Below are 21,067 nucleotides of genomic sequence, written 5' to 3' on the forward strand. Positions count from 1 at the left end.
ATCTAATAATGTGATGGCAGCTCACACAGGGATATAAATCACATATCAGAAAAGGAACTGTCTGCCTTAAACTGTAACTCAAATAACTGCTCATCTTTCTTTCCACTAGTAATTTTCACTTTAAAAAGCTTTGCAAAACCATGCACAGACAACCAGGAAGCTCCCATCACCTCCCAAACAAAACACGGGGCTGCCTAGCACCAAATATGAGCAAGAAGAATCAATCATAGAATCATTCAGGTTGGAAAGACCACCAAGATCATCCAGTCCAACCATCAGTCTATCACCACCATACCACTAACCACGTCCCCAAGTACCACATCTACCCTTTTCCTGAGCACCTCCAGGGACGGTGACTCCACCACCTCCCTGGGCAGCCTGTTCCAATGCCTGACTACTCTTTCAGAGAAGAGATTTTTCCAAATATCCAACCTGAAGTGAAATATTTCACAGGCCATTTGAAATTATGTTCTGGGAGTGTAACGAACAGCATCAAGCCAAGAGATTTAACTTTACTGGCCGGCAAAGTGAGCAGGGCAGTGTTTCTAAATGCTGACTGAATACACTTTGCACCAAATGTAAAGAGCTTGGCAAGTTATTCATAAGCAGCAAGGCATCTTCATGTGTTGCATTGGCTGGAACGTACTGCAGGTACTGCTAGATACCAAGTCAGATGGATTCTTAACTGAAAGCAACACAACTAAAATTCTGAAAAGATCAATACCTCTAAGACTTTCAAGACAAGAACCCTAAATCATCTGAAAAATCTAACTTTTAGTCTTCTTCATGAGAAAAGCGGTAGATTCACCGTCCCTGGAGGTTTTCAAGAAAAGCGTGGATGTGGCACTGAGGGACGTGGTTAGTGGGCATGGGGGGATGGACTGATGGTTGGACTTGGGGATCTTCATGGTCTTTCCAACCTTAAGGACTCTACGATTCCATAATTCTATGAAAAGATGATAAAATGAGTCGTGTAGAAACCATCCTATCTTCAGCTCAGTCTCAGCTGTCCTAACCAGCTCAGTCTGACACAAAACAAGAACAGCTGTTCTGGGCTGGGCTAGCAATCCATCTAACTTGGTATCTAGCACTGGCAAAAGTGGAGAATAAGGCAAGAATACACTTGCACTCCCAGATCCCGGTAATCCCATTTTATTCAAGTTATCTTCTCATACCTCAAGTTATAGTTTGGGGGCTATAGCCTGATTAATGCACCAGATATACATCTTTGGGAGAAAAGTGGGCAAAAGCCACTTGGGGCTGTTAGGAGCATCCCATCTCTTCCCACCTCCCTCCTCAGCTCATTCATCTCTGCAGCCCTGCTCCCAGGTGTTGACAAAGTTGGCATGTCCAGCCACAGTAGCTTTTCACCAATGGTTGCTAATACCTCAGCAACCCGTGCCCTGTGGTTAGAAATGATCGCAGAGCTCTGTAGTTCATAAAAATTCCAAGATTATTAGTTTAATAATAAGTCTAGTCTTTCCATGTCAGTACATTATAGACCCCCGGCTAGGCGGTTTAAATCCAGGACTATGAGAGAATGTTGTAAAGTCTCCAGCCCACAAGCCTGTTTTTTTCCTTGAGAAAGAGGAAAATTAATAAGACAACCTCGAGAATGGGAATAAATCCAGGACACAAAGCTAAAGAATGAGAGAGGGGAAAAAAAAAAAAAAAAAAGTGGAAAAAAGCCAGAGGGAAAAAGATGGAGGCTGATAAATGGGTCTGTAGAAAGGCACATTGAAGCTTTGTTTACAGTCTCATGGTACCAAAGCATTCAGCATTAATAGCCTTCGACACCTTGTAAACTCAGCAAAACTAATTTTGCAGAAAAGAAGTGCTTTCCCAGAACTCTCCTCTCTCTTGCTTAGCATGCATTTTCAAGGGCTGACATGTCCCCTTTCATCATGACAATGGTAAGGAAGAAGGAAGGTTTGCCAGGATGCCTGGGGTAATGCCCTGTGTACTCCTGCAAAGACAAAACACAGCAACAACCCCATCAGATCTTTAATGACCCCAAGTGTCCCATAACACTCTGCTGGGACAATGGGCAAACTCATACACTTGTCAGGTAGCCAGCCATTATCATCCCAGTCTGATGGACAACGAGGCTGAGTAGGGTAGTCCAGGGTCACACAGAAAGCTAGCATCAAAGCTGGGACACAAGTGGGAACTACATCTTGTGATCCTAACAGAGCCCACCCCAAAGCATGGAACAAAGTGCACTGTACTCCTTTACCACCGTATTCATGCAGCTTAACAAGCATGGTCGTGCTGGTGCACCCCAAATCAAGTTCCCTTGGTAGGGTCAGACCTACCAAATGTGTAGTGTTAGACCAAATTCATGGTCCAAGGACCATGGACAAAACCCTTATGCACAATTCTTATGATGCCCATAGGCCTTTGGAGGCTAATGGTGGTGGCTGGGCACAGCAAGAGACTATTATTCCCTCTGTAAGAAGGACATGAAGGGTAGTATGCACCCACCTTGGTCTCTCACATACCCAAAAGCTCAGCAAATACTATCAGTCAGCGGCTTACCTAAAAGCAGTCTAGACTTGTGACACCACACAGCCTCAACAAGGACAGCTGATAAGTGGAGCTGTACCCCAAAATCTATGCTCATCTCATGCGAAGGCTTGGAAGCACCCATATGGTTTAGCATCCCCGTGGGAAGAAACCATATATGGGTCAACTCCACCCACATACGTTGCTCCTCTAAAGGGAGATTCCTGGATTAGCAGGAAACCAGCTGCACTAAACTGAAAATGAGGGTCCCATTAGAAGCTGGTAAAGCAGAATTACCTTCTCCTTGTCCTCCCAAAGCCTGTGGTGATTGCCTGCTGTGGGAAGGAAGGAAGGAAGGAAGGAAGGAACGAACGAACGAACGAAGGAACGAAGGAAGGAAGGAAGGGTTAGGAAGGAAGGAAGGGTTAGGAAGGAAGGAAGGGTTAGGAAGGAAGGAAGGGTTAGGAAGGAAGGAAGAACAAAAACAAATGAAGTTGAGTTTGAGGGGATGTTTTGGGCATGGTTGAATTTTCTGATGGAAAGCACTGATGGGATAAAATCCAGCAGGTCCTAACACTGCAGACTCAGCATTTTTTGTGCTTTCCTCTTCCAGACAATGGGAAAAAGTCACTGGGCACTTGGTTAAAGAAGGAGCTGCCCCTCAAAATGCCTTGTTCCAAAGGACAAGGGACTGGATCCAGGAAGCTGTCAGGAGAAACAGTTTATGGGCCCTTGTCAGCCTCCAGTTATAGGTCATTCTCTCCTCCTACCGAGGGTAACATGAGCTGGAGCTCCCCAAAGATTCGTTGACAGCCGTAGCAGCCAGGCTGGGAGCGTGACCTGGGCATGCCGCCTCTGCCACATACACCTCCCGCCAGCTCTGTCACCCGCAGTGGATCTCACATTGCTGATCTATGTCTCAGAAGATGTAATTTTTTTTTCTCCTGGTCCCCACTGAAGTGTGGTGAAGCTGGTGACTTTCTGACCTTTTCGTAGCACAGTGAGTGTCAAGGCTGAAATCAAATCCCACCCTCTCCAGTGAAAACAAAAGAGGCAAAGTGCATAATTCCCCTGTCCCCAGCTCTCTAGGGTCACAGACAGAGAGTTTAACCCCCCTTTCCTCCATCCCTGCAACATCACAACAGGCTCTGCTCTGTAACAAGCTTGACTTGGCAGGCGGGAGATGCACCAGTTCCTCAGTTGAAAGGTTATTGCACAAACCGAATCAGTCGAGTCCTTTTCCAAGATCATCATCAAGGCTTAGTGGTTTCACCAGCATCACTGGTGAAAAACCAAACTAGCAAGCAGAAAACTCCACAGGACTCTCCCCTTCAATTGGAACATTCATCTAAATACTCATGCATCTGAATACTCCAGCATCACTGAAGCGTTGGCCCAGACTCATTGAGGGTGTTCTTGAAATTTCTTCTCAGAAAGAGTGGTCAGGCACTGGCACAGGCTGCCCAGGGAAGTGGTGGAGTCACTGTCGCTGGAGGTGTTCCAGAACCGTGGAGATGTGGCACCAAGGGACATGGTCAGTGGGCATGGTGGGGATGGGTTGGGGTTGGACCGGGTGACCTTGGTGGTCTTTTCCAACCTTAATGATTCTGTGATTCTGTGGTTCATTCAATTCTTCTACTGGCTGTATATTTACTAAGCAATGTCTTTGCTGTCATCACGTGGACAGCGAGCGACGTAAGACACATGGAAGAGAATTCATCCAATGCCTTTGCAACAGCGCAGTGCAATCAATCTCAATGCTCACTCTTGCCATGCCAGCATAGGATGGGATTGTATACCTAAGAGAAATTAGATGGAGAGAAGAATCTATAGAATCATAGAATGGTTTGAGTTGGAAGGGACGTTGAAAGGTCATCTGGTCTAACTCCCCTTCAATGAACAGGGACATCCACAGCTCCACCAGGTGCTCAGAGCCCGTCCAGCCTGACCTTGAGTGTCTCCAGGGACGGGGCATCCACCACCCCTCTGGGCAATCTCTGCCAGTTCCTTACCACTCTTATCAAAAAGAACTTCTTCCTTATGTCCAGTCTAAATCTTCCCTCTTGCAATTTGAAAACATTTCTCCTTGTCCTGTCATGTTGGGGTAGAAGTTAAATAACCTTTGGCTTGCAAAATCCCAACAGAGTAGGGGAGGTTTGAAGTCCCTCTAAGATGCCTCTCCTTCTCAGCAGGAGTCCCAGTGATGATTCTATCCTGCAAGACCATAAGGGTTGCATGAAAACTGTAAAGAACTGTAAGAAGGTTAAACCACCTAATCTGCTCCCAGTAATAATGTAAACATGAATCTATAACAGGACATACACACTTCCAGTGTTCTGCTCCAACACAGATGATATATGTTTATTTTTTTTTTGGGGGGGGGAGGGTTGGGTAGGGACAATATGGGAAACAGAGATTTCCAGCCTTCTGAGAATTGACTGGGAAGGCATCCAAAAGCATCTGCCGTGTTAGCAGAGGGTGAAGGAGGATGCTTGGTGTGATTTTGGCATGCAGAGCTGGTTGAGCAAGACTTCCATAGGGTTGCTGGGATGTATTGTGTAAGGGCAGTGCGATAGGCTTGTGGCTTCTCTCACCTGCCCACATCCTGGCATCCAGCTTGGCAAAGAAGAGGCTGATTCACTCACAGAAGATTTGAGACAAAAACACACAAGGTTTAGCTTTAGACGGTTGTTAAATGCGAGAGGAATATGAACTGATGAGAAACACATTGGTGTCTAACCAGTAATGAGCCTCATCCACGGCTGTCCTTACGGTCAGGAATTAACATTTCTGAGAAAATCTGTGTATGGTACTGAATTTCAATACAGGGTCAGAATGAATATTGGTGACATTCTGCTGGAACACGTCTCCCACCTCACCCCAGATGAATTAGCCCAACCTCTATTATCTCTTCAGTTAAGAAGGAAGAGAAAATGGCTGATATTTGTTAGGTGGGAAAGGTGGTGATGAGCTGATGGTTGGACTAGGTGATCCTAGCAGTCTTTTCCAACGTTTCTGATTCTGTGATTCTAGGTGCTCCAAACCTGCAGCCTTTGGAGCTGCAACAGGGCAGAAGGGGATTCAATCTCAGAAAAGATTAATCAGTCTCCCTTTAGATTTCCAAAAGCCTGCAGCTGCCTTTGGACGGACGCTTTTTGGCCATGAAGCAGCCAAATGTCACTGACTCTAAACAACCATTCTTCTAACTTCCTTTCCTGCAAGGTCCATGTCATGTCTGAGCCGTGTCAGCATCTGTGGCTCAGAACCAGGACAAATCAGATAGATTTGGTATTACCATCTCTGCACACACAGATACATAATCAACCAGTAATCCTCCATCTCAAAATCTACATTTTACATCAATTCACAGACCTAAAATGCCCTCCCAAAGCCTATCTCCCATTTTGATGATTTCCCACACACTTGAAAGATCACCTCTAAGATCACCAGTCCAACCCCAACCCACTCCTACCATGCCCACTAACCAAGTCCAGCAGTGCCATGTCTCCACGGTTCTGGAACCACCTCCAAGGGGAACCTATCCCAATGCATTACCACTCTTTTTGAGATGAAATGTTCCCTAATACTCAACCTGAACATCCCAACTTGAAGCCAATGCTTCCCATCCTGTCGCTGTTACCTGAGAGAAGAGGCTGACCCCCACCTCGCCACAACCTCCCTTCAGTAGTTGGAGAGAGCCATAAAGTCTCCCCTGAGCCTCCTCTTCTCCAGACTGAACCATCCCAGTTCCTTCAGCTTCTCCTCATAAGACTTGTGTTCCCAAACTATTGAATAATTGTGTTCCTTTGATAAGGAACAGAGCAAAGGACTTCTGTGGGCAAGAGAGGCTTAGGGACTGGGGTTCCTCCGGCCTTCACTCTGCAGTGGTAAATTTGCCCCAGGTATGGAATCCTGGGAGGTGATGACTCCCCTGCCAACCCATCAGGTGAAAAAACAATCAAGATGAGTTAGAAACATGCCAGCTTCCCATCAGATCCTTGACAAAATCCTACAGTCTCTTGAAACGTTCAGATTTCAGCTGTGGGTTCATTACGTTCTCAGCAGATCCGCGGAGGCATTGTCGTGGCGGGAGGTATGGATAAAGCTGAGACAAAAAGAAACAAGCCAACAATCTCCTGTAAACAAGGGGGGAAAAAAATCTAAGGACTTAAAGGGAGATAATTATTGCTGGACCCAAACCAGGTCATTTATCTAAAATCCCACGTACCTTGGGGGCCTTCATCTGAAAAGTGTCTAGCTTTTTTTCCCTGTTGTTTTAACCAGTTTGAAGCCTACAAGACAAAGACTTGAGGCACTAATAACTGTGGCTGATTTCTGCCTGGATTTGTTTCAGCCCTCTGTCTCAAAACCAGCAAAACGAAAAATAATTAATAACACACAAAATCCCCCACATTAAGCGCGAAGTGCCATTGTTTCCTTCGCATTCCTCGCCCTGATTCTGCAGGGCCTCGACCCAGCCAAGCAATTAAATACATGTGTGACACTGACAGCCTGACTAGCAGTGTTGGCTCCAAGGAGATCCAGGCTAGTATTTCATCCAAAAAGGTGCTGGGCTATTCGTTGAGAAACTGCACAGACATCTTGAGCAGGTTCTTGCTTTGAGTATGAACACCCGCGATGATGCTTTATGTGAGCTTACACATTTGCAAAGCTGGACATGATAATCTAGCCCTGAAGGCTTGGTTGTGCTTCCCAAATAGCTTCAAGAAGGGTATTGGTTGATACAGAAAGGGTTGTGGGTTCTTCTGTAAAGTCAATCATAGAATGTATCTGTACTGGAATTGTTCCCCAGCATCAGAGCTCCCCACTCCAAAGGGTTTTGTTTGTAGGATGCTTTTGGCACCATTTTGGACTGGACCATTTTGGACTGCTTCATGGCACAGCTCAGGAGATTGTAGCACAAGGCAGGGACTGTCTGGGTTGGTTGTGATAGGACAAGGGGAAATGGTTTCAAACTGAAAGAGGGAAAATTCAGACTGGATATAAGGAGAAAGTTTTTTACGATAAGGGTGGCGAGGCACTGGCACAGGTTGCCCAGAGAGGTGGTGGATGCTCCATTCAAGGTCAGGCTCTGAGGTCAGGACAGGGCTCTGAGCACCCAATCGAGCTGTGGGTGTCCTTGTTCATGTCAAGGAGTGGGACGTTTAAGGGTCCCTTCCAACTCAAACCATTCTGTGGTTCTATGAATCCCAACAGGCGGTTTGGGTACAGCCACGTGGTTTGGGGCAGCAAGAAGGAACAACAGGATGGACAGAAGTCCTTTCTTGCTGCTTGGCTTTGGGGCTAGAGCTCACATCTAACCTCCCCGTCAGACCCAGTGACTGAATCACTCTCTTACCCCACCCGTTACCCAGTGGGAATTTATCTTGTGGCAGAGATGTTTATAAACCTTCACCCATCTGGAAGTCATTATCTCCAAATAAAGTTTATTTGAAGAAATTGTATTAAATGATTACATGTTATTTTTACCTCAGCTAGAAAGCAAACTGCTGTACCATTGCTGAGAGGCTCTCTTTGGTCCAGATTTGTTTTAATATTTTATCTAGACTATCAGCATCAGGGTATGGCAGTTAATTTGGCTGTTGTGCCGTAGTCGTCTGGTGGTCAGACATAATTTATTAAGAGTTTGACACTTTATTTAGGTTTATTTGTTACTGTTTCTCTTCTCCATCTTCTGTTAGGTCTGTCTATTGCTCATCTAAGTTGTCTCTTTATTTACTTTCTGCATTTTGCATCAGAAATTCAAAACACGTATTGAAGTCCAGAAAGGAGAGAGAAGAAAGCAGACAAAAAATATCCCAGATCGGTTGCCAAAACATTGTCACTTGTGTTGTGTACAGGGAAAAAGCTGGACAAGACAGTTGCAGGGCTGACTCCACTCCCAGGAAAAAAGAAAACAAGAAAAAAATCATGAAGGACTAAAGCAGAGCAATAACCATCAGCAAATGCATAGAGTTGCAATCCAGACGTGAACTTCATGGATCGTGCAATTTTACTGCAGATCTTCAAGGTGCTGACTGATAACTTAAGATCAAACAAGGGAATGCCTTTCACAGGGGAAAAACGACTGCTTGATTTAAGTAAGCTAGGTAGGAGAGAGTCAGATCAACCCCTAGGTCTGCCTAGTTCAGGCAGGTTGCCTCACACATACCACTCCTGCAGCCTGCCCTCTCCCACCCATCTGCACAACCCAACCCTTGCACAGCAAGCTCTTTTTCTCTGCTCTTGATAAACACCACCTCGTCCCACTGATATCCATCCAGCGAGAGTATTGCTTTGATCACATCCTTTCCTCCCCAGGCAGCTCTTCTTGGATTCTCCCATCTGTGCAGCATCTGCCCTAAGTCTCCTCCTCTTGGTTTCCAAGCCTGTCATCCCTCAGTCAGCATCAGGCATCCTCCGATGCCAGGTTTTGCATCTGCTGCCCTTTCCACGTTTCTCAAAACCATTCCTCTTTCTTGGCCAGAGCCCGAATTCATCACAGCACGTGAGCAACTCAAGTTCAAGTGACGGCACTACTCAAGTGCTTTGACATCTGGGGCCAGTCGGATCCCCCCAGGTTGAATCTCAAGATTAAAGTGAGAGCTTCTGGGGCCCCTGCAGCAAAGGGGCACCATAAGTGGGTGCAAACATGAGGCCCAAGACATGAAAAAGTTGTGAAGCGGCCGACCTACTGATACTTAGAAGTAGTTTTAAACTGCAAGACATTTCACGTGCTTCCTTTCTATGCGTCATTATTCCCTACCATAAATCTGCCCAATATGGATGCTTTATGTTGTTGTTTTATTTTTTTTTAAGGTTATAAGAAGTTATTTTTTCTTCTTTTTTTTTCTTGCACATTGTAAATTTCCCCCTAATGTCATGTCAGGGACCAGAAACAGTGATGTGGCTCTGGCCAGGACCACCTCCCTGTGCTGTGTTCGCACCACAACCAGCACAGAGGACAACATCTGCCACATATATATAAAAACAGGCTACAACCTTTTGCTTTCACATCCCATGGCCATATTTCCACCATTCTGCAGTGATTTCTTAACTCCTTCGCTAAATCCCTTCAACAAGCAGGAGAAATGTCAGGCAGATCCTGTGATTTGTATATGTTCAAAGTTTCCAAGCCCATCCTTATCAGCTTAATTTTTCCTCTTTATTTTTCTTGCTAATGACATATTTAGAAAGGAATTCCATATTCTGGCAGGTTTAGAGGCATTTATTAATTACATCCTGCTCTTTGTTTATTAATGAGCCTACGTTCTCATTTTCCCCTGTCATAATTGTAGAGGGCTTTTATTTCCCTTAGCCCTCGCATGCTTAACATTAGCTCATAAATGTTTCCTTTCTTATGCCCAGAGATTTTCACTATTAGTTTAATTGACTGATGGCTCATCTTAAGTAGGGAACTGACTCATTGTGCACTGGAGCTGTCAGCAAGTCGACTAATTGATAATCCATGCACCGAGGGCTAGCCCAACACAGCCTGGGAGAGAGAACAGACTCGAAGCTGGGTTTCTCCTGTATATTTGCACAGCACCTAGCACAGTGCAGGCCAGAACTGCCCCAAAGGTTGCTAGGTGTAACCACAATAGAAGGAAAAATAAATGGCGGGGATGTATGAAAAGGATGGGGACAGATCTCCACCCAAAGCACAGCCTAGCTGCTTCCATTTTCCAGGTTTTCAGGCAACCTGTTTTCCATACTGATATCGCAGATTCAAATGGAAATCCCAGTTGTTGTTGAGAAACCGAGTTTCTTAATAAAAGGAAATAAAATCATTGATGAAAAGCCACTATCGTTGGGATGATAGCCACTGAGAAAGTGGTGTTCACTGCACAAGAGTTAGGCTTGATGACCTTTAAAAGTCCTTTCCAGGTGGGATGAAGCCACAGGTGTCCTGATATGGGTCCATCAGTGAGGCAGGACGGGGCTGCACAAGGGTGGAAAGCCTCAGCTTAAAGCAGCTCCTCATCCACCTCACCATCAGGAGGACAATTCTGAAGTCAGATCTCCGTTCAGGGACCATCCCCACTGAGGTGGGCTCTGCCCTCATCCAGAAGAGCTGAGTAAATGCAATTTGGCCAGCAGAGAGCTGGGGACACAGCGTGAAAACGAGGAGAGAACTGGTGGATCCATCACTCTTCCTTTGCTGACTTTTCCCCTCCATCCTTCCCATGACCCCTCTGGCCTTCTCCAGATGTGTCATGTCTCATTCACTGAGCTTCAGTGAACAAGCATTCCACATCAGAGCCTTCCACCGTCAAGATGGAGCAACCCAAGAGAGCCCCCTGTGCAGCCCAAGAAGTGCTCCCATTGCACTGCACGAGCTGGGACAGCGCCTGCCTTGGCCGAGCATCCAGCATGTCAAAGGAGACAGCTCCAGGAGTCTGCTCTTCTGCCTCAGCTATGAGCTTCCTCTTTCAGTCTACCCCTTTGATTTATTGTACTTAAGCACTTTTGAGCACCTGGAAAGTGTTTTTCTCCCATTAATTTCGACTTGGAAGTTTCAGTGCTTCCCAGAAGAAAAATAAATCACTCAGGCTGGGAAGATGTGCCCCACACAACCTCCTCCCTTGTCTGGATCCCCTTCTCCTGCCTTCCACTTTCTTTTCCCTCCTACTGTTCCCTTCCTCCTCCTCTGAGAGGGAAGAGGGGGTGATAAATGTGCCACACAAGGGATGAACTTCACATACCAGGAGCAAGGAGGTAATCCTATCTGCCCAAACATTGTCTTGCTGAGCACCTAAATAAAGCTCTCTGCACCCAACACATTTTCCATGGGTGCAGATGAAGCCAGTGGTCCCAGGAGATAGGACATTTGGCTGGAGACACCAAATCCTTGCAGGGATCTGCCTCTTCTTCTGAAACATTTGGTCCTCAGAAGTTTGAAACACCTGCAAGGGGTCACGATTGGGCTGAAATTCCATGTCCTTTAAGGTCTCCTGGGTTCACCCCACGTCTCCTCTGCATAGAATCATTAAGGTTGGAAAGGCCACTAAGATCATCTTGTCCAACCACTGAGCCATCATCGCCATATCACTAAGTCACATCACCCAGTGCTCTTCTAACCCTAACCCAAAGGTCTCAACTCTCTCTTCTCTGCAGTATTACCTGGCCCATCTCCCCACACTGACCCCCTAGCCTGATATCTTCCTCCTCAGAAGGAAGTGGCCTATGGTAACTCACCCTGGTCTTACAGGACAGAGGGCAAACCCCAAATTAGGTCTTTTCCCATTTTATTGGGCACTAAAACATCAGTACTGTTGGTTTCCATGCCATGCCCCAGCCCCAGACTCGCAAAAACATTGACCCCGTGTGAAAATCACACTGTGTAAGCTAAACACTGCTGGTATCTTCTGCCAGGATCACTTCTGCTCTGCACTGGGGCCACTATTCCTTTGTGTTAGAATATTTACTAAAATCCTGATGATTAATATCCTCCCTTCCCTCACCACTTGGACAACTCATTCAAATTTCTTCCAGTGATGAGCACATGATGGATGGATTTGATACACTTGGCACTAAAGGAATTGCATTGAATGATATGCCTAATCACTACTTTTCTCTTTTTTACTCTTTCTTCATTCTTTTTCTTTCTTTTCTTAAATTACATTCATTTTAAAGACAGCCTCAAACCTCCGAATTCAGACCTGGTGTAAGGTTTTCCACAATTCACTTCTCCTCCTTTCAGTACAGGAAATACAAGGGGTGAGCCACTCATGAGTTCACTTTACGATTGTATTATATAACATTTTTTTTTTCCCTGGAAATTAGATTTATGTGGCCATTCAGCCTGTCATCTATCTGTCCCCCATAGACTTTGTCCACCTGTTGATTTTTAAACTCTCTTTGACAGAAAGCTGAACGTCTCCAAAGAAATTATGTTCCTATTTCTGTGTTAAAATGAAGATCGAGAGGAAGGAGTGATGTCAGTTTAAATAACTAATTTCTTCTTAACAATTATTATCCTATTAGCTGATTTTTTACATGGCAAGTCTCCTACATAGAAAATCACAGGAGAGGAGATGTGCAAGAAGAAACAGGGAATTCTGGAGGTGTAACAGAAAACAACAGAATACCCCAAAATAAATCAGTTTGGCGAGCAATCAACTTTGAGACATAAATCTATAAATAACAGACTGTTCCTGTTGCCAATCTTTGTTCTCCCAGTTTCTGCATGGATCTTAAACAGCTGAAACTGCAAGAAAGGTGATTCCCTCCGGTATTTCTGGCCTAGAAATATCTGAGTCAAAATTATTAGAAATTCTTACTATCTTGGAATCATTACGGTTGGAAAAGATCCCCAAGATCCCCAAGTCCAACCCCATCCTCATGTCCCTCCATGTCTCTCAGTGCCACATCCCCACGGTTCTTGAGCACCTCCAGGGACGGGGACTCCCCCACCTCCCTGGGCAGCCTGTGCCAATGCATCACCACTCTTTTGGAGAATAAGTTTTTCCTAATAACCAATTTCAAATTCTTCCAGAAAGTAGATTCTGACATGTTTTCTGGTTGTTTTGCTGCGATCCCCAGGCCCAGCATGGAGGCCAGAGTAATCAGTACCACCTTGTGCGTTCAAAATGACCACCCCTCCTAGAGGGGACATCTGTCCAGAAATGTAGGGCACGTTCCTCTAGGCTGTGGGTGTGCATTTCTTGTTGACGTCATCAGGAGCATATCTAGGACATAACTACTCTGAATTTAGACTTTGTTGCCAATTTAAATGATTTTCCTCATTGACTGTCTGTTTCTGTCTTATACGAAATATAAAAGTAATGAAAGAATGAACGTAAATGAGACAAAAAAAAAAACATTCCAAAAAGAAAACTGTAAAAAAAAAAGGTATCTTCTCTACTGCCTGCTGCCCTTGAGAAGTTACAGCACAGCACTCAAGAGCATTAGACAGATGAGTCTTTTCCAATTCCAAAAGTGCAGCTCAACAGAATGCCATTTTAAAGGATATACTGGGGTAAAATCAGTGAAAAAGCAGGTGAATGTGTTTTATAAAGCAAGGTAACCACGAGTGTTCTACCTGCAGTGCTGTGAAGTTACATGGAAGATACTTGGTTCCTGAGAGATACTGGAAGGGCAATAGGTTGCGTGTCAATGTGGGTGCTATAGTAGCACTGCTTACATACTACATTGCTAAGGAGATCCACTTGGGAAAGCACAATAAATAACACGACTACTTAATAACTCTGTAGTGCCTTTCATCCAAATATCTCCAAACACCACACAAACATTCGTTAGAACTGCCGCTAACCCCGGGTAAAGACACGCTATCTTTACTATGCGGCAGATAAGAAAATTGAGGTTACGTTATTTCCATGATCTTGTGACAGGGAGCAGAGGAAAAGCCAAGAGTCCTGCCACCTACTGTCCTCTGCCCCATGGGAATGATGGAAAAAATGGAAATTGAGAGATTAGTCTCTAGTATGCCCATACTCAAAGGGCCCTCCCAAAGTGAGTTCCTTTGTTCCTCTAGTGGGGCTAAGTCAAGCTACAATGTAGAGAGAAAAATGGAAGATAATAGGAGAAAGTGAAGAAATTGTACACTGGAAGCACAGTCTGCTCAATGCATGATATATTTAGAAATTGATTAGATAACCAAAATCTTGAAGGCAACCCAAAGGGATGTGCCCTTTGGCTCCACTAGTTTATCACAGCCCAGACTGTGGAAGAATGACCTTCCACATTTTATAGAAGGGAAAAATATATCCATACAGCAAGCTTGGGGTGTTTTCCTCTCACCTTCTTGTTAGACCTCACTTCAGTAACGTAGAAATATTTCCAGGTTGGATACTAGGGAAAATTTCTTCTTGGAAAGAGCGGTCAGGCACTGGCACAGGTTGCCCAGAGAAATAAGGGGGTCACTGCCCCTGGAGGTGTTCAAGAACCATGCAGATGTGGCACTGAGGGACATGATCAGCAGGCATCGTGGGGGTTGGTTAGGGTTGGACTTGGGAATCGTAGAGGTCTTTTCCAATGTTAATGACTCTATGATTCTATGATCCTCTCCACTGACTTTAACAGGCAGCTAGATGATGAACTCAGGTGTCAATCATGATACTGAAGACACCTGCATTTGGGCAGACAGCTCCTACCTTTCACAGAAGAGATGAGACTAGAGTTAGAGAGAATCTAAACAGCTGTGAATGTACCACTGTGTGAGTGGTGGAGCACTCCTGGCTTCAACAGAGACCACCTGAGCAAAACTCTTCCCAGTTCGCAGGACAAGGTCCACCCATTGCCTTTGTCTAAGAGCCATATCAAGATCCAAGTGAGCAAAGAGCTATGAACACCAGTCTTTTTGCCTCAAAGCATGCTAGTCCTCCTCTCCCAATCCCCCACAATAATAAAACAGTCTTTTAACTGTAAATCATTGCGTTTTTTTAATGAAAAAATGAGGAATTCAGATTGTTCTGTTTTCCGACCTACAGCTAGCATCACGTAACCCCTGCTCTCCCTTTGCAACTCTAAAGCGTTGATGTTAGTGTAACACAAGATGCTCAGGAAGTGATTCCTCACAAATATTATGATGGGGCTGTCATGTGGCAGTCCATGCAAAGTGAAATACGGACTGAACAACAAATTGCCCTGCTGGGTCCCTGCCCCGAAAAACGGGTCTTCTTCTCCCGCAACACTTGGATCTGGTCTATGCTTCAACGTGGCTCCTTCAGGGATCATGTAAGGAAGGAGGGAGGTGCACAAAGAACAGATAGTCCTCTCCTGGGGATGCAATGACCCATTACTGTTTACTCTAAATCAAGCATTAAAAAAACAGTTGAACAGTTGATGGCCTCTTTGCCTGAAGAAGCTTTGCCCAGAGGATGCAAAGAGTTGAGGGAGGATTGTGATTGTTTGTGTAGAGCTGGAGATTTATTTTGGAGTCAGAAGGAGTTTCCTTCCATCCCTTTTTACTAAATAGTGTGGAATTTCAGCTTTCCCTGCATTTATCCCCCAGGAAAGCACTGCCCATTGGAGCTGGACAACCCATAAGAGCCTGACTGACAATTTTACGCTCAGTTTGGACATAAAAGAAACATCAGAGCTCCAGAATCTCTTAAAAATGGACACCTGCTTTAATGATATCCATGTCCAAGTCCAGGGGAGCTTTATGGGAATGTCTCCCACTGAGTAACAACTGCAATACCAAAACTCCCCCCAAACAAGGGATATCAGCTCTTCCAAGACTGCCTATAAACCCTTGGCCTTGTGCAACTTCTTTTTATGTTTATAAAAATAAAGGAAGGAAGAGAGCTCCAAAAGCCCATCTGGTTGTCTCCTTCCTCCTCCTGGGGAAGATTCCCACCCCTGGAGTTTATTTCTGTTCTCTGGAACCAGGTTTTGGATTTGGCAGCTCAACGGATCACGTCCAGCACGGTGGACTCCTCCATAAAGCTCCAGAGAAGACAGCTTGGGGAGCAACCAAAAGGTCCCATCATGCTGAAATCCAGTCCAGCCAGACCCTCTGTCTCCTACACTGGGTCAAGGACAGTCCCCAGCTGCAGAAGGATCGAGCAGTTACACTTCCCCCACTGGTCTATGGAGAGAGGAACCCTCTCCTTCTACCCCAGGCTACACTGACACCCCTAGGTAGCTTCCCAACCTACCTGGGACCAGCCATGGCATTATGGAGAATCTTCCTATTTCCAGCTGGACTGAGACACCAAACTCCTTGCTTTTATCCCAGGGTCACGGTGGTTGTGTTCCAGCAGGCACCCCAAGCAGGATCAGGCTGCTGGTGCTGTAAAGAGGCATAAAAAGCTGTGGTCCCTCTCCCCATGGCTCAGGCATTCCTCTGGTGTCTTTGAGCTTTAAAATTACCTCCTATGGGAGCCCTCCAAAGCCAGAGCATTTGTGCAGCAGGCTTCTCCAAGAGCACGTTTTCTCCAGAGGCACAAGGCACATTCTGCTGATGTGGGAACCTTGAGAAACTAAGGCAGTGTCGCAGTCTCCTTTATCCTTGCACATTATGGTCGATGTTTGGTGATTCAGGACAATAAAGAGTAAATGTTCTGTGCACTGGGACCCAGCTGAAAAGCTCTCTGTGAAAGCAAGGGACTGAATTCTGTGATGCACCTTTCCAAGTTTCAATCTCCAGTCCTAAGTTTCCCTGCCTCCATCTGCACTGTGAGGGTCATGTACCTTCTCAAAGCACCCACTGCTATCAGAGGGTCTTCCCTGGCTAATCCTAACCCAGAGGAAATGGGAAGACCAGCACAAGACAACCCTTGCTAACAATCTGTTACTCCATTCACTTATAGAGCAGCAGAACAATCCCAGCTCTCTGCTTCCCCTTGCAATCCATATTTTCCGTGCCATATGGACAAGGTCTCTGCCAAGAAAATAATTAGGCACTGACATGAAGGCAGCCCTGTGGGGAGCATGCAGATTCTTCACATTTCAAGAGTCTATGTGCAAAGACTCCAGATCCAAAAGGGAGATGGGACTAATTCCCACCCCACAGAGAGATGCCATTTGCAGTCCTTTCTCAGGCCATAATCAGAAGCTCACAGCTCTCTGCTATGGCAAGACACAGTCCTACAATGCTCCTTTGATGTACCTGCTATTCATTGCCTTATTATGGTGGAGCATGGGAGCCACAGGTAATTCTGAGGTCCACAGTACCTAAGCAAACTGTGGATGCACAATAAGAGGATGTATTGGAAGGTTTATGGTATCAAATATGTATCAAGGATGAAGGGCAAGAGGGGACAGAGCATGTGGAATGCAGGACATGGCTTTCCCGTCCTCTCTACAGATAAGCCATCACTTCTCAGAACCTTGTTCGTGCATCTGCTGACTCCATTTCCATTGTTTTACTCAGCTCTTGCTGAAACTGGGGGATGGACTGGGTTTCCCAAAGCCTCTCCTGCCAACTGAGAAAAACCCTGCTCTCAACATCAGACTCACCCACAGACATACAGGAGGCCCAGGAGGGAGAGCCCACGGCTTGCTCATCTTTTCCTGAGCCCTGGATGGAGAGGACCTGTGGGGGACAAAGCACAACCCGTATCTTCACGCTCCAAAAGGGATCTCACAGAGTGGTCCACAACACAACTGGGTCAAAGTGGTACAGGTAACACTGAGTTGTGGTGCTTCGTGAGCCCCCTGTTCCCCTTGGAATGAGGCTGCTCCACACAGGAGAAGGAGAGAGCTGTGGGGACAAGAAGTCCCTGTGGCTTTTTCCATCCATGAGATAGATCACCAGCCAAGAACCCTGACCCTCCCTGCTATCTAAGCCAGCCAAATTATATGCACATGAACCCACCTCTCCATCAAGACATAGCCAGCTGTACATGAGGACATGCCGTAGAGATCCTAAACCTCTTCACAAGGTTCTCTGTTTTCCCTTGTGCCACGATGGAGATCACAGGCATCCACAGCATCCCCTATCCACACCATTCACAACAGGCAATTGTTTGTATGGATTCCTTTTCAACAGGAATCACCACCATCCCGAGGCAAGCACAAAAGGAACTACAGAAAATCAATCAGCATCACCTGTTCTTTCTTCTGCAGAAATAGGATATTGCAAAGGAAAACATGACCACAAAAACTCCACTGCAGAGAAATATGCTACTGGCCTGATGGCCACAGTTTCTCTTTGCTGCCAGGGTTTGATGGAGGTGGGAGTGATTTGCTGCATCATGAGAAGATGAGGTTGGTACAATGGTTTTCTGAGTACATGGGAGGGAGCGTGCCTTTGTCTGATGGGCTGCCTGCTTTTCCTCAAGGTTTTGGAGTGCCTTCACCAATTTCCAGTTAATCCGACAGAAAATCAGCCATCTCCAAAGTTCTCGAGTTTCAAGATGTTTTGCGTAAAGAAAGTGTAAAGAAGAGAAAGAGAGACAACGCGTGTCCCCTCTGAGAAAAAGAAGGCATATGGTTGGATATTAGGAAAAACTTCTTCTCCAAAAGAATGGCTGGGCACTGGAACAGGCTGCCCAGGGAGGTGGTGGAATCCCCATCCCTGGGGGTGTGCAAGAGCCATGGAGAAGTGGCACTGAGGGACTTGTTTAGTGGGCAATGTTGGTGGTAGGTCAATGGTTGGACTTGATGATACCAGAGGTCTTTTCCAACCTTTATGATCCTATGATTCTATGATTTTTGTCTTTGCTAGACCCTACAAGATCTACAAAGGAGACACTGATTTCAACCACTGTAAGGATCGCAGCTGGTAGACATTGGAGCCTCCAAACAGAAAACAGAAATCCTTTGAAATCAGAGTGCTTTGCTACCAGTTGCTCAAAGAACTGCAATCTTTGCAAAGACCACTTGTCCCCATTGCTAATTGTAATGGATTGAGCAAGTCCTAAGTGCCTCCTCACCTAAGGGCATTGCCTATTTATCCTGTTTCCTCTTGATCTTCTGCTTCATCTTTAGAAGTGACACTTCAGTCTCACCCTGTGTACACATCCTTCCTCCTACCCATCACCCCTCTGCTTGACCTCATCTCCATTGCTGGAGTCTGGCAGGACAAAGACGGAGTGAATTCGCACTTGTATCTCCTGCTGCTTGTTATGATGGCCTGGCGTATTTCTCCTGCTGGAGAGTTCACTTAAATTCTTACATTTCCAGCCAAGCCTTTGTAGATGAGTGAATCCAACTGCCTTGTTCTGTTTTTCCCCTTGGCGTGCTCCAAGCTTTCCTTGTCCTGTCCCAGCCATGGTGTCCAAGTCATGCCTGCCTTGCAGAGGGAAAGATTTGTGTCATGGGTGTCTGCAAGGTTAAATTCTCCAACCTATGGGTTTTCACATCTCTTCACCCACGGTTTTTGGCTCCCTCTCTCCTATTTCTCAGTGTTTTTAACTCTTTGACTCTTTCCTTCATTCTGCAAATACACTATCTGCTGAACTACCAGAAGAAATGTCCCCATACCTTGCCATCGGTGGCTGGGAGATAAGAAGAACTCATGCAGGAGTAAAATCAGGGGTCACAAATCAATACTTATTTTTCGGTAGGATGTTGTCTGTTTGTAGCGAATATTCATAAATATCCTACTTCCAAGACTGGTGTGAAAAATCCATCAAAAAGAGCTGCTATCCCCAAGAGCTGCCTCCTTGCATGGTTTGTGCCCCCAAAGCTCCATTTCTCTGCCTTCCCTTAGCCCATATCTCCAACACATTTCCATCAGTCAGAGAAAACAAGGGAGTAGATGACATAGGATGAAAAAAAAAAACAAGAGGAAATCTTGAAAAAGGTAGATGGGCAGATGGAAAGATTGAATGGAATCATCTTGCTGGTGGAGTTTTGCTTGTGTAAAGAGATATCAGCACCTTCTGAAGAGCGTATTATCAGCATAGCTGGCATCCTCCACAGTGGAAAAAAGCATCAGAAACCTTCTCCACTTGTGGGGTGTTTCCATTGGGTGACCGTGATTTCGTTGTTCCTAAGTCATGAGAGATGTTAATTATTCCTTATACTGAGCTGAAAAGTGGCCACTTACACAACCAAAGTCTTTTCCTACATCTGCCATTGCCATGGAGCTGCCATTGATAGTCTTAACCTTACACTTTGTCATTGGTTGCCCCCCAGGCCTCGTCCTCTCCAGTCTGAACCATCCCAGTTCCCTCAGCTGCTCCCCATAAGACATGTGATACACATATTGTAGCACAAAAATCCATGAGACCTCCTGGAAAGCCACCCAGATGCCCAGGCAAAGCTCCCTCCTGGGCCAGGCACTTGCTATGCTGGTGGAAAGCATCCTCGTACCGACTGCAGGCAGAGCTGAAACACGTAACAGGAGGCTCTGTGGGGAAGCACCAATCTATCAATCTAACAGGAAAACCTGCCTGGTGACTTCACACCAGCCTTCCTAGGTATAAAGCGTAGAGGGGAAAACACTACGAGACGTTTGCGCTTTTTACCCTTAAAACACCCATATCCTGCCTCAGTTTACTTCAGGGGTAATTGGTCGCATCTCTGAGATGCTGTAATGTTTGAATGGCAAGTTGTGTAAACGCTGCGAGCCGTTCCCATCAGGGTGCAGCTGAAAGACCCCGGACCCCTGTAACCATGTTTCCCAGAATGGGGTTTTCTGATGCTAGCAAGGGTTGTGCTCACCCTTCAATGCATTCTTCCACTGAATATTGGTGGGATTTTTGTCTTTTGCTTGCTCGCTTGGGTTCACAAAACTTATTAGAAATTCATTCTCTGTGGCCAACAGCCTCAATGGTTTCTGAAGAGATAAACAGACAGACACAGGCATGTGCTGAATGTGATCATGTAAATTGTGCTTTCTTAGGGAGCCAAGTGAACAGCAAGCCAGATGACTTCAGCCCTGAACACCCTTCAAAAAGGAACCCTTGTGAAGGTGATGGCCATGATGAGGATTAAGCGAGTGCAAGGAGAAACAGGCTGTGAGGATAGCTGTGGCTCTTGGGTAAATTAAAATAAACAGTGATGCAAATAGGGATGATATCAGCCACAAGGACTGCAGAGTCCCAGCCAAGGCATTTGCATGCTGAGAGCAGAGTTTGGATTCAGACGAAGAAGACTGCTACTGGTAGTCCAGGGTAAATCGCCCTGTGTATATCTGACAGCA

The 21,067-nt window shown here is 45.7% G+C and overlaps 1 long non-coding RNA gene across 1 annotated transcript; it reads right to left on the bottom strand.

The window, feature by feature from the left end:
- LOC110391601 lies at positions 332-18,458 on the bottom strand. Its single transcript, XR_002434133.1, has 3 exons — positions 16,345-18,458; positions 2,803-16,264; positions 332-1,966 (listed from the first exon to the last, which is right to left on the bottom strand). It is a non-coding gene; the product is annotated as an uncharacterized LOC110391601 (long non-coding RNA).

The sequence above is a fragment of the Numida meleagris genome, chromosome 1 (genome assembly GCF_002078875.1).
Source record: "Numida meleagris isolate 19003 breed g44 Domestic line chromosome 1, NumMel1.0, whole genome shotgun sequence".
Classification (NCBI taxonomy): Eukaryota; Metazoa; Chordata; class Aves; order Galliformes; family Numididae; genus Numida; species Numida meleagris.